The sequence below is a fragment of the Pimephales promelas genome, chromosome 2 (assembly GCF_988280905.1).
Source record: "Pimephales promelas chromosome 2, fPimPro1.hap1.1, whole genome shotgun sequence".
NCBI lineage: Eukaryota > Metazoa > Chordata > Actinopteri > Cypriniformes > Leuciscidae > Pimephales > Pimephales promelas.
Window position 1 is genome coordinate 48,032,587 of NC_142770.1, and position 18,599 is coordinate 48,051,185.

The window sequence follows — 18,599 nt, forward strand, 5'->3', positions numbered from 1 at the left end:
TATATTTTAAGCTCTAATAAAACTTTCAAATTTGTGATATTTAATTCATAGTAAAATCTAATTAATTATTAGTAGGCTGTCAGTTTTCATGTCAATTCGATAAATAAATTAAGTTGTAATCACCAACTATAAGCTTTCATAAAACCAATTATTAAATATCTTGCACTGAGAAATTAAAACGATGTTAAATAATGAAATGAGAGTTTTTATATTTAATATTTAGCCTAACCAAGGAATTTGCACATTGCAAAGACATTTTTTTATATTAAACCTAACCGTGAGTAGATGAGGTCAAGTCGAGTAAGTATTAGTTGATCCTCTTGATTTGTAACTTTTTGTTGGTGAAAAACAACAAAAACAGTCAATAGTGTGTCATGTAGCAGCTAAGTAGCTAAGTGACCTATTATATATTAACACGTATTTGAAAAATTGCGTCCCCCGCATGAATATGTATTTTGCCTGATTATGCATTGAATTATGCAATCGCATAATCGTGTTTTTCTCGAGGGACTGATTTATATGATTTTATGTGTGGTATTCAGCTTTTTTACATTTAATCAAGTCGTTATCAGCTGTCACCAACTTGTAACTTTCAATAGAATGTTCTGTCTTTATTAATAATGAATAATTACTTTAATAATAGCGTGGAAGTTACAGTAATGGTTCATTAAATATGTTTTACCATTTAAACAAAATACAAATTATATATGAAGAACACAAACTAGTGTTTGTTCTGCCCTGACTTTGTATAACATGCGACTTTATTTTTTCTTGTAGAGCTTCCAGGGATATTAGAATCTCTCAAAGAGGCCCTGGAGTCCATGAAACGAGGTTCATTCAGCTCAAGCCCAAGATCATCTGAGCTGTGTCTTCCTGAAACCTCAGAAATGGTTAGAAAATTCTTTATGATAAAGAAAAATCCTATTTGTTATAATAATTATATCTGACTTTTTGTGCATTAATACTTCAGTAAGTGTTCTGAATTAAGTAACAAAGTGACAGCTTTTTAGAATTATAAATGAACAAGTTTATACTAATGCGCTTGTTTTTTTTTATTCTTTCCAGATTTCCCTCGGTGGTTCTGATGTCCCCAAAAGAGTCTATGGCAGACTGAACAAGTCACGAACTTCTCTTTTTACTCACGACTTGGCCACTTTACTTTTTGCTATTGTATTTCACTTTGTTTGACTTAAAGGATTAGTTCACTTAAAAAAAAAAAAAAACTTTTGCTGATAACTTACCCACCCCCATGCCAAGATATCCATGTCATCCTTTCTTCAGTTGAAAAGAAATTAAGGTTTTTGATGAAAACATTTCAGGATTTTCTCCACATGGACTTCATTGGGAACCAAACGGTTCAAGGTCCAAAAGACAGTTTCTGTGCAAACTGTTCAAAGGGCTTTAAACGATTCCAGACGATGAATAAGGGTCTTATCAAGCGAAACGATCGGTCATTTAAAAAAAAAAAAACAACGTTTAAGTTTTATAAGCTCAAATGGTCGCCTTGCTCTGTTCTGTTATGCATGTTCATAGCTCTCCTATTCAAACTCGTTCATCAAAATTAACAAATCTTTTTCCGAGTCATTAGGTTCATTCAACGAACGAAATGAATGAATTGACTTGAAAAAAGATTTGTCAGGGCTGCCAACTCTCAAGCATTCAGCACAAGACTCTCGCAATTGAGCAATTCTCATGCTTTCACGACAAATTGACTGTTAGCCATTGGACCTTGAACCGTTTTGTTCCCATTGAAGTCCATTATAGGGAGAAAAATCCTGGAATGTTTTCATCAAACCTTAATTCCTTTTTGACTGAAGAAAGAAAGACATGGACATCTTGGAAGACATGGGGGTGAGTAAATTATCAGCAAAAGTTTTTTTTTAAAAGTGAACTACTCCTTTCAGTTAGTTTATTTATTTATTTATTGTTCTGTTTAATACCTCTGCAAATCAATGCATTTTATGTTAATGTATTTTGTTTAGTTTTCATAATGCTTTACTGATGTAGAGCATTAAAGTTTATCTTTCAAGGAGTGTTTGTGTGTTTTGTAGAAATTTTTTTTTTAAATGGGTTTTGTTGAATTAAAATGTTTAACTGTATTTTTAATACATTAAAATATATTATTTTTATATTAAATGGTTTTTGGAAAAAATATATTTTTAATATGTTAATAGTGGGTCCTATAGTGTTCTACAAATACATTATTAATAAGCTGAAATTATATTTAAAATATACTTAGAACGCATTAATGTGAAGCTAAAATATACTAATGCTGTATTTCTAAAGTCGATTTAAAGTGTATTAAAATACACTTTAAATAAGTGCTATTATATTACATTAAATGTACTTAAAATGGTTCCATTTTAGCACAATTTAGTATAATAAAATATATTACTATTACCTTAAAATTGAACTTAAATACATATTAAAGTACACTTAATATACTTGAAGTTGTTTCAATTTAGCACATTTAATACATATTTAATACGGTGCACTTAAAATACATTAAGTATATCAAAATAAGTACAATTTAAATACATTTCCTTTTCACCTGGGTACCCAAAGGATGTGCAGTTGTAATGTGTGTGTGTGTGTGTGTGTGATGGGTGGCACTAACACTGATATTGCAAACCCCTCAACAAATGTGCAGCTGTGCCCATGACACACTCATACATATACTTCTCTCTCTCTCTCTCTCTCTCTCTCTCTCTCACACACACACACACACATGAATATGAAATGTATATTTCATACCCAGGTGAAAAGGAAATATATTTAAATTGTACTTATTTTGATATACTTAATGTATTTTAAGTATACCGTATTAAATATGTATTAAATGTGCTAAATTGAAACAACTTCAAGTATATTAAGTGTACTTTAATATGTATTTAAGTTCAATTTTAAGGTAATAGTAATATATTTTATTATACTAAATTGTGCTAAAATGGAACCATTTTAAGTACATTTAATGTAATATAATAGCACTTATTTAAAGTGTATTTTAATACACTTTAAATAGACTTTAGAAATACAGCATTAGTATATTTTTAGCTTCACATTAATGCGTTCTAAGTATATTTTAAATATAATTTCAGCTTATTAATAATGTATTAGTAGAACACTATAGGACCCACTATTAACATATTAAAAATATATTTTTCCAAAAACCATTTAATATAAAAATAATATATTTTAATGTATTGAAAATACATTTAAACATTTGAATTCAACAAAACCCAGTAAAAAAATATTTCTACAAAACACACAAACACTCTTTGAAAGATAAACTTTAATGCACTACATCAGTAAAGCATTATGAAAACTAAACAAAATACATTAACATAAAATGCATTGATTTGCAGAGGTATTAAACAGAACAAAAATAAATAAATAAATAAATAAACTAACTGAAAGGAGTAGTTCACTTTTGAAAAAACTTTTGGTGATAATTTACTCACCCCCATGTCTTCCAAGATGTCCATGTCTTTCTTTCTTCAGTCGAAAAGAAATTAAGGTTTTTGATGAAAACATTCCAGGATTTTCTCCATATAATGGACTTCACTGGGAACCAAACGGTTCAGGGTCCAATGGCTAACAGTCAATTTGTCGTGAAAGCATGATAATTGGCTCAATTGCGAGAGTCTCGTGCTGAATGCTTGAGAGTTGGCAGCCCTGACAAATCTTTTTTCGAGTCAATTCATTCATTTCGTTCATTGAATGAACCTAATGACTCGGAAAAAGATTTGTTAATTTTGATGAACGAGTTCAAATAGGAGAGTCATGAACATGCATAACAGAACAGAGCAAGGCGACCATTTGAGCTTATAAAACTTAAACTTTTTTTTTTTTTAAATGACCGATCGTTTCGCTTGATAAGACCCTTATTCATCGTCTGGAATCGTTTAAAGCCCTTTGAACAGTTTGCATAGAAACTGTCTTTTGGACCTTGAACCGTTTGGTCCCCAATGAAGTCCATTATATGGAGAAAATCCTGGAATGTTTTCATCAAAAACCTTAATTTCTTTTCAACTGAAGAAAGAATGACATGGATATCTTGGCATGGGGGCGAGTAAGCTATCAGCAAAAGGTTTTTTTTTTTTTAAAGTGAACTAATCCTTTAAGTCAAACAAAGTGAAATACAATAGCAAAAAGTAAAGTGGCCAAATCTTGAGTAAAAAGAGAAGTTCGTGACTTTTTCAGTCTGCCATAGACTCTTTTGGGGACATCAGAACCACCGAGGGAAATCTGGAAAGAATAAAAAAAACAAGCATTAGTATAAACTTGTTCATTTATAATTCTAATAAAAAGCTGTCACTTTGTTACTTAATTCAGAACACTTAATGCACAAAAATTCAGATATAATTATTATAACAAATAGGATTTTTCTTTATCATAAAGAATTTTCTAACCATTTCTGAGGTTTCAGGAAGGCACAGCTCAGATGATCTTGGGCTTGAGCTGAATGAACCTCGTTTCATGGACTCCAGGGCCTCTTTGAGAGATGCTAATATCCCTGGAAGCTCTACAAGAAAAAATCAAGTTGCATGTTATACAAAGTTAGGGCAGAACAAACACTAGTTTGTGTTCTTCATATATAATTTGTCTTTTGTTTAAATGGTGACATATTTAATGAACCATTACTGTAACTTCCACGCTATTATTAATTATTCATTATTAATAAAGACAGAACATTCTATTGAAAGTTACAAGTTGGTGACAGCTGATAACGACTTGATTAAATGTAAAAAAGCTGAATGCCACACATAAAATCATATAAATCAGTCCCTTGAGAAAAACACGATTATGTGATTGCATAATTCAATGCATAATCAGGCAAAATACATATTCATTTTTCAAATACGTGTTAATATATAATAGGTCACTTAGCTACTTAGCTGCTATTTGACACACTATTGCCTTTTTTGTTGTTTTTCACCAACAAAAAGTTACAAATCAAGAGGATCAACTACTACTTACTCGACTTGACCTCATCTACTCACGGTTAGGTTTAATAAAAAAATGTCTTTGCAATGTGCAAATTCCTTGGCTAGGCTAAATATTAAATATAAAATCTCTCATTTTATTATTTAGCATCATTTTAATTTCTCAGTGCAAGATATTTAATAATTGGTTTTGTGAAAGCTTATAGTTGGTGATTACAACTTAATTTATTTATCGAATTGACATGAAAACTGACAGCCTACTAATAATTAATTAGATTTTACTATGAATTAAATATTACAAATGTGTAAGTTTTATTAGAGTTTAAAATATATTATAATATTTAAAACACAAGAAGTTACTTAGGGACAATCAAGCCTGTTGTGTAATCACCATTAATAACCTTTTTTTTCTGCAAACACAGTGTGCAATGTTTTTATAGTTGTTTTCACTGTCTAGATCTATAACATTAAGTTGATAGACGTCAATGGATAAACGTTAACTCGCTTTAGTGTCAAATCAACAGAAACGCCAGTAATCCACAGAACATCGTCACCAACTTCTGAAAATATTTTAAACTAAACCCAAAGTGAGAATAAAGCCAATTATACTAATCACTTAAACTAATAAACTTACCACCAAGAAGTAAGATCTTTTCTGGCAGTATCTTGCTCTGTCCATGTCGTGGCGGCGCACCTCTGCGTTGTCCTCTTCACTGCTAAATTGTTCGCGGGAGCTGACGACCTGGTAATCTGCTCGTGTGTTCTCTTAATATTAGATCGGTGCTATCCACATAGGTCAGAGTCAGTGAAATAACAAAGCAAAATTTGGAAAATACATGATTTCTGTTGAAATATCCGAAGCTATAATGGGATACCACAGACAGTCAGTATCCGCTGTCTGCGCCCCGCCCAACATGTAAGTTCAAATGGCAGTGTGTGATTGGACAATTGCCGGCAAGCTTGTTTTGAAAAGGTTAGCTCTGATTGGTCCAAATGAATGCAACTGGAAATACTAACTAACTAACGGCCACAAAAAAAGAAACAACTCTGTTAATATAAACATAACATGCTTTATAAACAGGTTTTTTATTCATTTTGGCTAAACAAATGTAAGAGTAAAGCTTTAAAAAATTTATTTAGTTTTTCTAGTATGTACCTGATCTTTTATGTTGATGTGTGCAAGTACTGGTATTCACTTGTTTTGTGGAAAAGACTATTTGATTAATTAATGCAGAAGTATAGAAGTGCATTACTTGTAATTTTTAAACTTTATATATATATATATATATATATATATATATATATATATATAGATAGATAGATAGATAGATAGATAGATAGATAGATAGATAGATAGATAGATATATGTCTCAGTTGTTTTTCACAATATTTTTTTAAAGCAGGGCTGAAGCACATGCTACAGTATAACATAAATATTAAAAATATATTGCTCTAGTCCTATACAAGGTTAAATAAGTTAAGTAAGGTTACAAATTGCTATACACACAAAGTAAACACAAAAAATACTTTAATTTAGCAACAAGTATGCTTTCTGTAAATACACTAAAATTTCACTAAAACTATGTTTGTTTTTAGCATATTTCTAAAAGTGTAATTAAGTGTATATTTATTTGCATTGCGTTTCTAGTAAAACATTTTTAAATACAATTAAAATATGTTTGTATTTAGCATATTTCTTAAAAATGTAATTAAATACCAATGTACTTCTAGTACACTTTTTAGAAACATATTTAAAGCATGATTGTCATTAGCATATTTATTAAAAATATAATTAAGAATACATTTATTACCAATGTACTAATAATATACTTTTTTAGAAATACATTAAAAGTATGCTTTTCTATAGTGTATTTCTTAAAAGTGTATTTGAACATATATTTATTACCAATGTAGTTCTAATATACTTTTTAGAAATACATTTAAAGTATAATTATCATTAGCATATTTATTAAAAATATAATAAAGCATACATTTATTACCAATATATTACTAATATACTTTTTATAAATACATTAAAAGTATGCTTTTCTATAGTATATTTCTTAAAAGTGTAATTAAATATATATTTATTACCAATGTACTTCTAGTATACTTTTTAGAAATATACTAAAATGCAATAAAATAAATTTTTAGTACACTTTAAATAAGCATGTTGTAAATACAAATGTATTATAAACACACTATTTGTATTTCAAATATATTTTTAATACATTTAATACAACGTCTTTTTCACCTGGGTATTGACAGCATTATGTTATTTATAGTTTAAGTGTTGTGTTTATCTCTGGATATAGGCTTAATGTGTGTCATTGTTCTCTACAGGTTGTATAAGTGTGGAGTCACAGATGAAGGTTGTGTTGCTCTGGCTTCAGCTCTGAGATCAAACCCCTCACACCTGAGAGATCTGCATCTGTCATTTAATAAACTAGGAGACTCAGGAGTGAAGCAGCTGGAGGATCTGAGGGATGATCCACATTATAAGCTGGAGAAACTGTGGTAAGAATAGTTCTTAATGATTTTCATCATCATATTTTCATTTAAAGTTCAAATGGCTGTTTTACTTGTTTTACTCGCTAGAAATAATAATAAAGGTTCAAGTTCAGTAACAAACTAGTGTGTGTGTGTGTGTGTGTGTGTGCGTGTGGAGATTGTGTCTGAGATCATCAGATAATGAGTCTTAAATTCAGCTTGAGTTTCTGTCGGTCTCTGAACTTTAAACTGTTTAATATGAGTGTAATTCTGCTCATACTGTTGTTACTGATTGTGAGAATAATATGAATGTTATTTTCCTCTTTTCCCCTTGAACTGTCTCTATAGGCATCTTTACACAGCCGAGTTAAGGCTGCTCTAAAGCGGCTCTGTGTCTGCTCAAAGTTCTGTGTAAAGACACAATGCCGCATAAAAGCAAACTGAGAATATGCCGGCCTGACCCGCCTCAGCCGCTAGTGTCAAAGATGACTCTGATATTGTTTTGCTTCAGTGTAAATGAGCGCCAACTTGTGCCGCTCTAAACTACGCCATTGTCATGACAACCAAACGCGCGGCGCGAGAGTCAAGAAGCGGAAGACAACACATATAGGCCGAGCTCCATATTGTTTTAGCCAAATTAAAACATGTCAGCCAACAAGAGACAATACAGTAAAAGCATCCTGGGTAACACTTTATTTGAAGGGGTGTGCATAAGACTGACATGACACTGTCATAAACATGACATAACACCTGTCGTGAACATGAAGGAGTCTTTATGAATGTTTATGACTGTTGTCATTAAGTGTCATTCGGTAAATTATGACACTTTAAATGCAAAGTTGACATTGTTTAAAATGTCTTTGTTATGACAACTTCACCCCTTTTAACTTAAAACAATACATAATACGATCGTCCTTCTAAGCCCCCTCCTGTTCTTTCTCAGACCAAAATGTTAATATCATCACTTAAACACTGATCTATATTCAAATGCACACAAAACTATTCTTATCCATTTAAAAGAGGGCAGGATTACATTAATACACTGAGACAAAGCAAATGTAAATGATTCAGCAGCAGCAGACACGCTAATCTGATCAGTCTGACCAGAGTGGTCAAACCTTAACCATTACAAAAGCAAAGCTGTATCTTGAACTTATACTGGCCAGGAAGTGCATAAAGACAAAAGCTAATGTTTGACACCTGGAATGCTTGGCTTAATCTTCTTGGCCTCAAAATGGTAAATACTGTAAATACATTTTTCAGTTAAAAATCTCAGCTTTCATCCACAGCTACATGTTAAATAGCTGCTTAAGTTTAACTTTAGTCATACTTATCCAGGGAAATGATTCCCTGATCCAAAATTCCTTCATAACACAGACTGTCTTTAATTTAGCATTATCATCAATAACACTGATTTCAAAACCCATTATAGCATCCGGAAGCCGGGCTAATAAGCATGCACTATTTGCTGTATTACTTAGTCCCTTCTCAGTTATTAGGAAAAAGCATCATCTGCAAATACCAGGATATATGCATTTGTTTATCTATTTATAATTTTTTATAAAAATAAACTATAATTTCCAATTTATTTTATGATAAATTAAGGTTTGATGGCTAGTCCATCTTTTCACTACCCCACTATAAAACCTTTGGTTCGAAAACACAATGGTTATTAAACTAAATCTGCAAGTATCTTTAAAGTTAGAGCTTCAGAGAAGAGCTGCTTACAGCATTTTGCTCTCTTTTGTCTTCCCATCATGACTGTTCAGTTACGATTTACTATATCTATAATACAATAAAGCACATTCACATCATCATTTCAATCATTATTTTATCACGTTTGTACTTTACTTTTACTGGAAATACTTTTCCATATTCTGCTTGATAAACCTTTCATACCATTTCAACTTACTTGGACTTAACAAGTGTTCAAAAATGGTCATGAATTCTATTTTTTTCCCTTTTATATTCCAGCTTCTTCTTTATCTGGTGTTTTCTTCCAACACTATTGTTTTCCCTGCCTTCTTCCCCTACATGCATAAACCATCCTTCTACATTTTATTTCTACATTCTGATTCTATCCAACAACTCACTGCGTGGAAAAACTCACATTTTTCCTACCATCTATCTATCCTCAATCCAACAATTCATTGTTAAATTCTATCAGGAAAAACCCATATTTTCCTATTTTCTTCCCCTACATTCAGATCCTTTCATTTTGGAAATCACAAACACACTGTTTATCAGTAGAATTCTGCTCCGTCAGAGCCTCACAAACACACGACAACAAAACAAAAAAAACAAAAAAACACCGACAGCAACCCCCTTTGTTGCTTTTCACGGACCCTCTTTCCTAATCGCACTTATTTTTCATTTGACCGAAAACTGGTTTGTAAAAATTACCTAGTCTACGGTTAGATGACCCCATATTGGCTGAATCTCCCCTCTTGGATTTTTTCCTCGACGCGCGTCTAATAATCTGTTGAACGTCTTCAGCAGACCCGATTCTGTCACCTCGTATCGGCAAGGTTAGCAAATTTGCTCTGTAAATACGATTTACTATTTTTCCTGTGCACCAAATCAATCAAGCGTGATTCTTCCGTTCACTTTTACAAGAATTAATTCAAGCGCGGTTCTCCGCCCGCTTTTACTAGAATGATTAGTTTACAACAGGATTTTGCCTAAACCTGTACTTCAGTTGTGAATCTCCTGTTCACTGGGTGTCTCTACCTGTACACCAAGGTGTCTCCCTGTACACCTACGAGCAATTATGGTACGTCGCATCCACTTCCGTCCATCTACATGAGCTTAGTTTTTTTTTTAGAGATCGGTCTGATACTGTCAGATCAATCTCTCCCTCAAAAAACTAACTCTGCTCGTACCAAAGAACCAAACTCAGCCAATACGGTTCATGTTCACTCACAACCATCAACACTTAACATCAATAAAACAATTTGCCGTTTCTTACCCAGAGATGCCCTTTCCTTTTCTGTAATTGCCACGGATTCTTTTAATCCTAGTGAGATTTCATTTCCCCTGGTCTGGATGCGGTTGTTGGCTCTCTCTCTCTTAACCTGTGTTTGAGTTCTATCTCAAACCATCGAGGTATGAGACCGGCCGCCTGTTGCTGCCGGGGTTGTGCACTTTCCGTCCAATCCGTTCCACGACCAGGAGAAAGAAGATTCTGCACAGGATCAACACTTCTGACACCAACTGTAATGGCAAGTTTTAGAGGTTAATGAAAACAGCATCAAAGGTATAAGAAACTTTCCGAACAGGCAAACTGTAATAAAGAGAAAAGGTTTATTCTTGTGAGGAGGCCTCTTTTCAGAGCCGCAGCTACCCAGCTCGGAAAACCAGAAGACCTGTTTGATTTACCACAAACATGACATTTTATACAGTAAAACTCCTCCTTCCTAGTTTCTGTAACTTTCCACATCTGTTGTCTCAAAAGGTGACCATGCCCCTCCTTGCCACCCCAGGGCTGTATAATTAACATAAGAAACAGGGCCATTTGTTCTACCACTCTGTGTATGTGTGGGTGTGTGTGTGTGTGTGTGTGTGTGTGTGTGTGTGTGTGTGTGAGAGAGAGAGAAAAACATATGATGGCTATTATTCATATTAGTTAATATTAAATTTTTCCACAACAGGGCCTAATTTCCGAGCTCGGAGCCCTCCCCCCGGACAGCACGCCAAATACGCATAACTATTTTTATTCTCTGATCATTAGTGAGTGTGAACTCGTGAATCGATGTTTTATTAACAAGTTTCGGGAGGATCACGTTCTAATGATCAAACAATCAAGTCAGCCAGCTGTCAGCAATCAGTAATCAACTGGTTCACTCAATCAGCACAAGTAAAGCCTATAAAAACACACAGTTGACTCACCCTTATTCCTCGACTGTTCTCAGCATCCCTCCACCACCCCATCTCCTCACACTTGCCTAATTATCTTCCTAAACAGAGATACGGGGGGAGTACTCTGGGTTCGGGCCCAATTTCCGAGCTCGGAGCCCTCCCCCCGGACAGCACGCCAAATACGCATAACTATTTTTATTCTCTGATCATTAGTGAGTGTGAACTCGTGAAATGTTCCTAAAGTGAAAATAGGAGTTGACTTGTATTGTAATTAGGGGCCAAGCACCGCAGGTGCTTAGGCACCTATTGTATCTGTTCCCGTTCTTTATTCTTCTTTTTCTTTTTTCTTCCGACTGGGTGTCTATGGCAGCCCATAGAATTGTTTGCGGGAAAGTTGTTTTGGTTTGACATTCTGATAGAGTACAGTCCCAACATAAAATACACCAATTTTGGTGTCTCTAACTCGTTCCCTCTAGTGCCACCAACTGTCCAAAGTTTCACTTTTATTATGCTAATAGCTTTTGAACCGTAAGGCCTATCAACAAAATTCCTGAGCTCATGACGATTCGATCGCACCCTATGACATCATTTTCCGTCATAAAAAAATGGCCGCCATTTTGAATTGTCCAAAAAAACTACTTTTGCGAAAGTAGGCAGCTTCAACATCCGGCTGATGGATTACCCCCTTGGTCATCACAAGCATGACCTGAGGCTACATGCAGCGTTTCAACGCAGCGCCACCTAGTGGTCAGCAGATATGAAAAATGGCTATTTTTGCTCATAACTTCTGAAAGGTTTGTCCAAAAATCATAAACTTGGTCTTGTTAGATTCAGGGCGTCATGCCGAGTCGACTGATATCCAATTTTCCCAGATCGACCATTTTAGCTGTCGGCCATTTTGAATTATGTGCTAAAATGCTGTATTTTTTGAACGCATGAACAAATTGTTACGAAACTCAGTATGGGTCATCAGTACGATGCCCTGAAGGAGCCTGAGAAGTTTTGAAACAGCGCCACCTAGTGGTAAAATTAATTTTCCAAATGCTTATAACTCTGGCTGTGGTTGATTTATTTTCATGGGAGTCATCTCATTGCGTTCCTCAATCGTTGCCGAGTCCAACGATACCAAACATGCTGGGTTTCGTCTTACGGTTGGTGTAGCGTAGCGATTTAGTGCGAAAAAAACATTTGGCGATATCTTTGAAACCGCTGTTCCGATCGAGACTGAACCACCGTCAGAAAATTGGAAACATAGGTTGATAGCTATACACTAAAACGCCCAAAGCGAAAATATTGATTCTAAGGGGTAGTAAAACTCAATCAAAGTCATGTGTCAGTCATTTTTTACGTGTTTTTTCATATAAATGTGTATAAATGTGTCTAAAATTGAGACACATATGTATGGGCTCACTCTGAGGACACATAATAAAAAATTGTGGGACTGAGCTTCTTGTTTGCACTATAAGAGAACAAAACATGAAATTTCCATTGACTTCAATACATTTTTGTGAAATAAAATGCTATACTAAACAAATGCTTTGGTCTAACATTACGAAACTCAGTGTGTGCCATAAGCAGCATGCCCTGAAGGTACTCAAAAGATTTTGAGACAGCGCCACCTCTTGGTCCAAAGTTATAATTCATTTCCGAAAATGCTAATAACTTTTGAAGACATATTGCAATGAAACTGATCTTAATAGATTCCTTGGATAATGCCGAAAACATAGATACCAGAGGGTTGTTCCATAAAACAAGATTAGAAAATAAGGCAGGCTTATTTTGGTTAGTCAAACTTATTGTCGCTGATTTCTGTTTCATAAAGCAAACTTAAAATAGTTCAAACTCAGTTACCCTGGAAACTTATGCTGGGAAACTAGCCTGGTCCGGGGCAGGCTAACTGACAGGCTAATGATGCTTAACCAGACTACCGTTTTAATACTGACCCACTGGGAATGTGACATTTGGCTCTCTGGCATGCTGCCACTTATATTTAATGTAACTATCAGTCCAACAATAAAAACAAATGCACTTTAAAAAGTTTGAATGTAATACATTCGAACATACAAAAAGTAAAACTAATGTAAGTAAAGGAATAGGCCTATTTGTTTAATTGGTGTGATTTTTGTAATGAATCAATTAAATGTCTATAAATAGGGACCTCCACCCATATGTGTAGGAGGACTCGTAGTCATGGCGTGTCCTTTCATTGATGAGGTGGTGGATGAGGGAGCGATAATCATACGCAGAGCATTTCGAAGAGAACGTACTTTCGGGGACAGGGCAGACCCGTTGGCTTTTTCTGACTACTACCTGCATGAGCGGTATAGATTCTCGAGGGAAGGGATAACATATATTTGTAGATTACTGAGCCCACACATCGCAAATAGCACACGGCGCAATAAAGCGCTTTTTTGCCAGCGGAACATTTTTGTACACAGTTGGAGATGCAGAGAATATCAGCAAAGCATCGTTTTGCCGCTCTGTACGGATTGTGTAGCCTACCTGTCTTTAAAAAAACTACTTAATGTGTTCATCACCTTCCCTGGCCACAGAGCGATTCACAGTATTAAACAGGCCTTTTATGGAATCGCTGGTAAGTTCAAATAAGAACTATATAGAAAATGAAAATATTTATTGTCTGTTAATGCACTTAAAAAAACACTCAACTTTTGTGGCTTTCCCAAATGTTATCAGAGCTCTGGACTGCACCCACGTGCGCATAAAGCGCCCGTCTGGTCCGCATGAAGCAGATTTCGTTATTAGGAAATCATTACACAGTATCAATGTACAGGTACAGTCTCACAGAGGTTATATTGTAGACTAGAAGCGATTGTTCTCTACAATAAGCTGGGCACCAGTGTTCTATTCATAGCAAATGCATTATCAACTCTCTCTCTCTCTCTCTCTCATATATATATATATATATGTGTGTGTGTGTGTGTGTGTGTGCGCACAATGTAGTGACCTACATTTTTAATTATTTAGATGATTTGTGATGCTGATTGCATCAACACAAATGTAGAGGTAAAATGGCCTGGCTCAGTGCATGATTCCAGAATCTTTCGGGCCTCTTCTCTTTCCCACCAACTGGCACAAGGTATGTTAGTCACTTAACATAGCAAAAACTACAGCTTTAAAATACCTTCACCAAATTCAGTGCTTAATTATTATTTTTATTTATTGAGTGAGTTCACCCTCAGTGAAATGGCAGTTGTGTAAATGACAAGGGGGATCCCTCCGCGCTCCCTTCCTGGACCCACTAGGACACCCGTGTGCATGCTCAGGGAAGAGACTGGTCTCCTGTCCAGCATTTAACAGGCGGCAGTGATGAGGCTTCATTCTCGTCAGGTATGCCTCATCACACGCCGCCAATTCTCCTCATCAGCGACCCTCCTCTTCAATTACACCCTTTCCAGTCGGGAACCTGGTGGAGGGTGGCGAATTAAGGGACGGGGCAGCGCTGATTACAAGGGAGAGGCAGACGATCCGTCACAATAGTATGGGAACTTTCTGTTAATCAATTAACAGTTTGTCACCGTAGCATTGTACTACACTCTGTTGCCATTAAAATCACGATAATCTTTTACAGTAAGGCCAGGATTTCTGGAAAGTTCTCATCCGGCAGAGCTTTTCAGCTGTTTGCTGTTTAGCCTCGGAATCTTTTCTAGAAAGATTTTGCTCCCAACTGCAGAAAAAAGTCCAACTGTGTTTATTAAGGGGTTTTATGCAGGAAATTAATAAAAACGCCAAATGCATTTTTATTTATTTGCTCAAAGATGATGCATGTTGGGGCAGCAATGACAGTGGGTCAGAGAGAGAAAGATTTGTGTACGCAGTGTTTCGTCCACCGGGAAATCAACACCCTTCCTGCTAAACGCAGATAGAGATGCTTTCATACGAGTGTGTTTACACTCCCGCTGGAGGTTTCGCTCAGGCCAGCAAGTGTGGGCTTGTTCTGTGGGGAACATTGGGCTCTTTCAGTTCTACGGACCTGGAGCCAAACTAAATGAGGTGATATGCACTAAAAACATCATCCTTGCCATCCTCTGCTGCTTTAATCATAAGCTGTTTTATTGTTTGTACAAACCTCTCACTCTATCCATTAGACTGAGGATATGTAGGACCAGACGTCACCAGGTTAAAGTTCCAATCTGCGGCAAACTGGCGAAAAGCCTGACTGGCATATGGCATATTGTCACTCACCAGCATGTCCGGCACTCCATGCCTGGCAAAAAGAGACTTCAGCTTGTTGATGATCTCTTGTGCTGTCTTGGTTCTCTGACTCACCACTTCAGGGTACTTAGAGAAATAATCAACAACGAGTATGTGATCTGTTCAATTATAAGTAAATATGTCAGGACCCAGCTTAGCCCATGGACGGTCTGGCACTTCATGTGGCAATTGGCTGATACTCTTAAGACCAGACGCATCGACATCGCGTGTATCCAAGAGACCAAGTGGAAGGGGAGAAAGGCAAGAGACATTGGAGAACATTGGTACAAACTCATCTATCATGGTGTCACATCAAGCCGAAATGGAGTAGACATGGCCGTCTGCCAACAACTACGAGACAGCATAGCCGAAGTCGACAACATCCAGTGTTGTGCCAGTTCATACTTAAAAAGAACTAGCTCAAAGTTCAGTTCACACAGATGATAATGAACTAGTTCACGTTCATAGTTAATTTTTTTAAGATAGGCCACTATCTTACTCAATAGAACCTCTTTACCATCCTTTACCAGCTGCAAATCACTGCCACTCCAAAACTAATCAAAACTATTGTACCAATAAACAAGAGACAATTATTATAGCCAGGAGAAAAAGAATGTTGAGAATATATTTACCCCTTAAATAATGTGTAATCATGATATATGGAAATTGGAAAATATAAGGTGCAATCAAGGTATACTGTATGTTCAATGAAACTTTTATTTAGCCAGCATGAACCAAATTACCCAGGACTTTAAAAAGGTATATTCAGGTTCATGGGGAAAAGATAAGTCTACTGACAAAAATCCAGCATATTCCGAATGGCAGTAACTATGTAAACCAGACCAAAGTAGTCATGTACTGTAATGTCAAATTAGCTTGGGCTTACCCTGCTCAATGTGCAATACTCAACCAACACATTTTCACACCTTCAAAAGGAAGTAAACAGTGAGTAAACGATGAAAATGCTATTTACATTCATTTATAATAAAACAATCTTCCTGATTATATTTGTCTAAAGAAAATGACCAGCTAGCAGCTGAACAACTTAACTTACTACATACAGTAGGCACTCTGATTCCATGTATGGGGCATTTATTATTCATATGACACACAAAAACAAGTAGATAAGACCTGTTTAGTTCAAAAGATCACTCGTTATGGAAAAGCGCAGATCATAATGATACGTGCAGCGCGAGCGCGGCCAGATCTGCCTCGCGCGCGCACTCCAAGTATGCACACTATTGCGACTCCCCACCCTCCCTTCAAGTTACCCCCTATCCGTACTATGAATACTTCGACCTCGTCTAACATACCCAGTGATAATAGACAAAGTCTCCACCTCTATACTGTCGGGGGGTGGATTTGGCGACTCAAAACGGGGGTTGGAGGTAAAACCTGACTTTTCAAATGAGCGTGAACGTGAACTGTGCGTGCTGCTCGTTTATTCCTGACAGAGTGAGCGCCGCTCTTGTTCACGTTCATTGTATGAAAAGTGATTCGTTCAGTTCAGCGTTCTGCGAAAATATGAACGAGTTCAGTGAACGTCGTTCATTGAACGCTTTCATGCACAACACTGATAACATCTCTGACCGCCTAATCTCGATCAAGATTGTTTCCGGCCCAAACCACCCTCTGAGTCATCTCATGCTATGCCCCTCAAGTAGGCTGTACCGATCAGGAGAAGGACCAGTTTTGGGAAACCCTCGGCGCCCACCTACAGATAATCGCCACAGACGGATACATCCTGGTCGGAGGAGACCTAAACGGCCGTGTTGGCGAAGATCGTGGAGGATGCGATCAAGTCCATGGAGGACAGGGGCTAGGTACACGCAACGACGAGGGAGCCCGCATCTTGGATTGCGCTGAAGCTCATGACCTCGTCGTCGTCAACACCTTCTTCAAAAAGAGATCAAGGCACCTGGCCACCTACACCAGTGGCAGCCACAGAGCCCAGATCGACTACTGGATGATCCGACGAGGTGACCTGAAACTGGCACTTGATGCCAAGGTGATCCCCTCAGAGAATATCGGCCCCCAACACCGGCCACTCGTCCTCAACTTCCAACTTAATTTGCAGCGGAAACCTAAACCGAGAATCACTGGGCCTGAGCCGGTCAAGTGGTGGAAATTGAAGGAACAAAAGCAGCAGCTTGCGATGGCCCTCCAAGCACTAGACATCAATTTCGACCAATCAGTTGAAAAAATCTGGGACGATATCCTCTCCAGCATTCTTGATGCTGCCACCGGTGCCCTTGGCTCGACGAAGCCAGGGTGGCGATTTATAGACAAACAAGTATGGTGGTGGAGTAAGTACGTCCAAGAGGCAATCAAGGCCAAGAAAATGGCGTTCATAACCTGGCACCGCACACAGCTGGACGATGATTTCCAACACTATCAGACACTCAAATCAACCGCAAAACTGGCACATTTATGAAGACAGTTCACTTCGTGTATACAGACAGGAGCCATCTTAGGAAATAGTCTCGATAAGTCGATCCCCGAACGCCGTTGAATATGAATACAGTTCAGAAGTTCGCTGAACTTCATACAGTTCAGATCACTTAGCACGACGTTCGTGGTTTGACTTATCGAGACTATTTTTTAAGATGGCTTTTGTCTGTATAGACAAAGTGAACTGTCTTCATAAAGTATCTTCTTATTAAACGGTCTGTACACTTACAAAGTTCTCAATGCTTCGTTTTGCATGTATGGAGCCTCATTATGTTGCTGTGTTAGTGTGGGGCTATTTTGAGCTTTGTTAGTGGTATAAACTAGCGATTTCATTTTACTTACTCAATGCCCCCATTACTAGCATTATACGCTAAACAGTTTTTAGAGATAAAACTCTTTACATTCGATTATCATGAAAACAAATCTCAGAGAACGGTTGACTATGTACTGATGTTTTATTAGACCAAAGGTTAATTGTTCACCAGAGTTCTCCTTTAAGTGACCTGCTCTGGTAAATTGAATGTGATGTTATTCCTACATGCACCCAAATGAGCTAGCAGTGGCTAAACCCAGATAGCAAACTGACATTGAATCAACGTGGAAACAACGTCTCTCATGACATCGAAACAACGTTGATTTTGC

General features: G+C 36.6%; 1 long non-coding RNA gene across 1 annotated transcript; it reads right to left on the reverse strand.

Moving 5' to 3' along the window:
• Positions 1-3,275: 3,275 nt before the first annotated feature.
• LOC148997677 (uncharacterized) lies at positions 3,276-6,042 on the reverse strand. Its single transcript, XR_016168968.1, has 3 exons — positions 5,581-6,042; positions 4,413-4,525; positions 3,276-4,248 (listed from the first exon to the last, which is right to left on the reverse strand). It is a non-coding gene; the product is annotated as an uncharacterized LOC148997677 (long non-coding RNA).
• Positions 6,043-18,599: the final 12,557 nt, after the last annotated feature.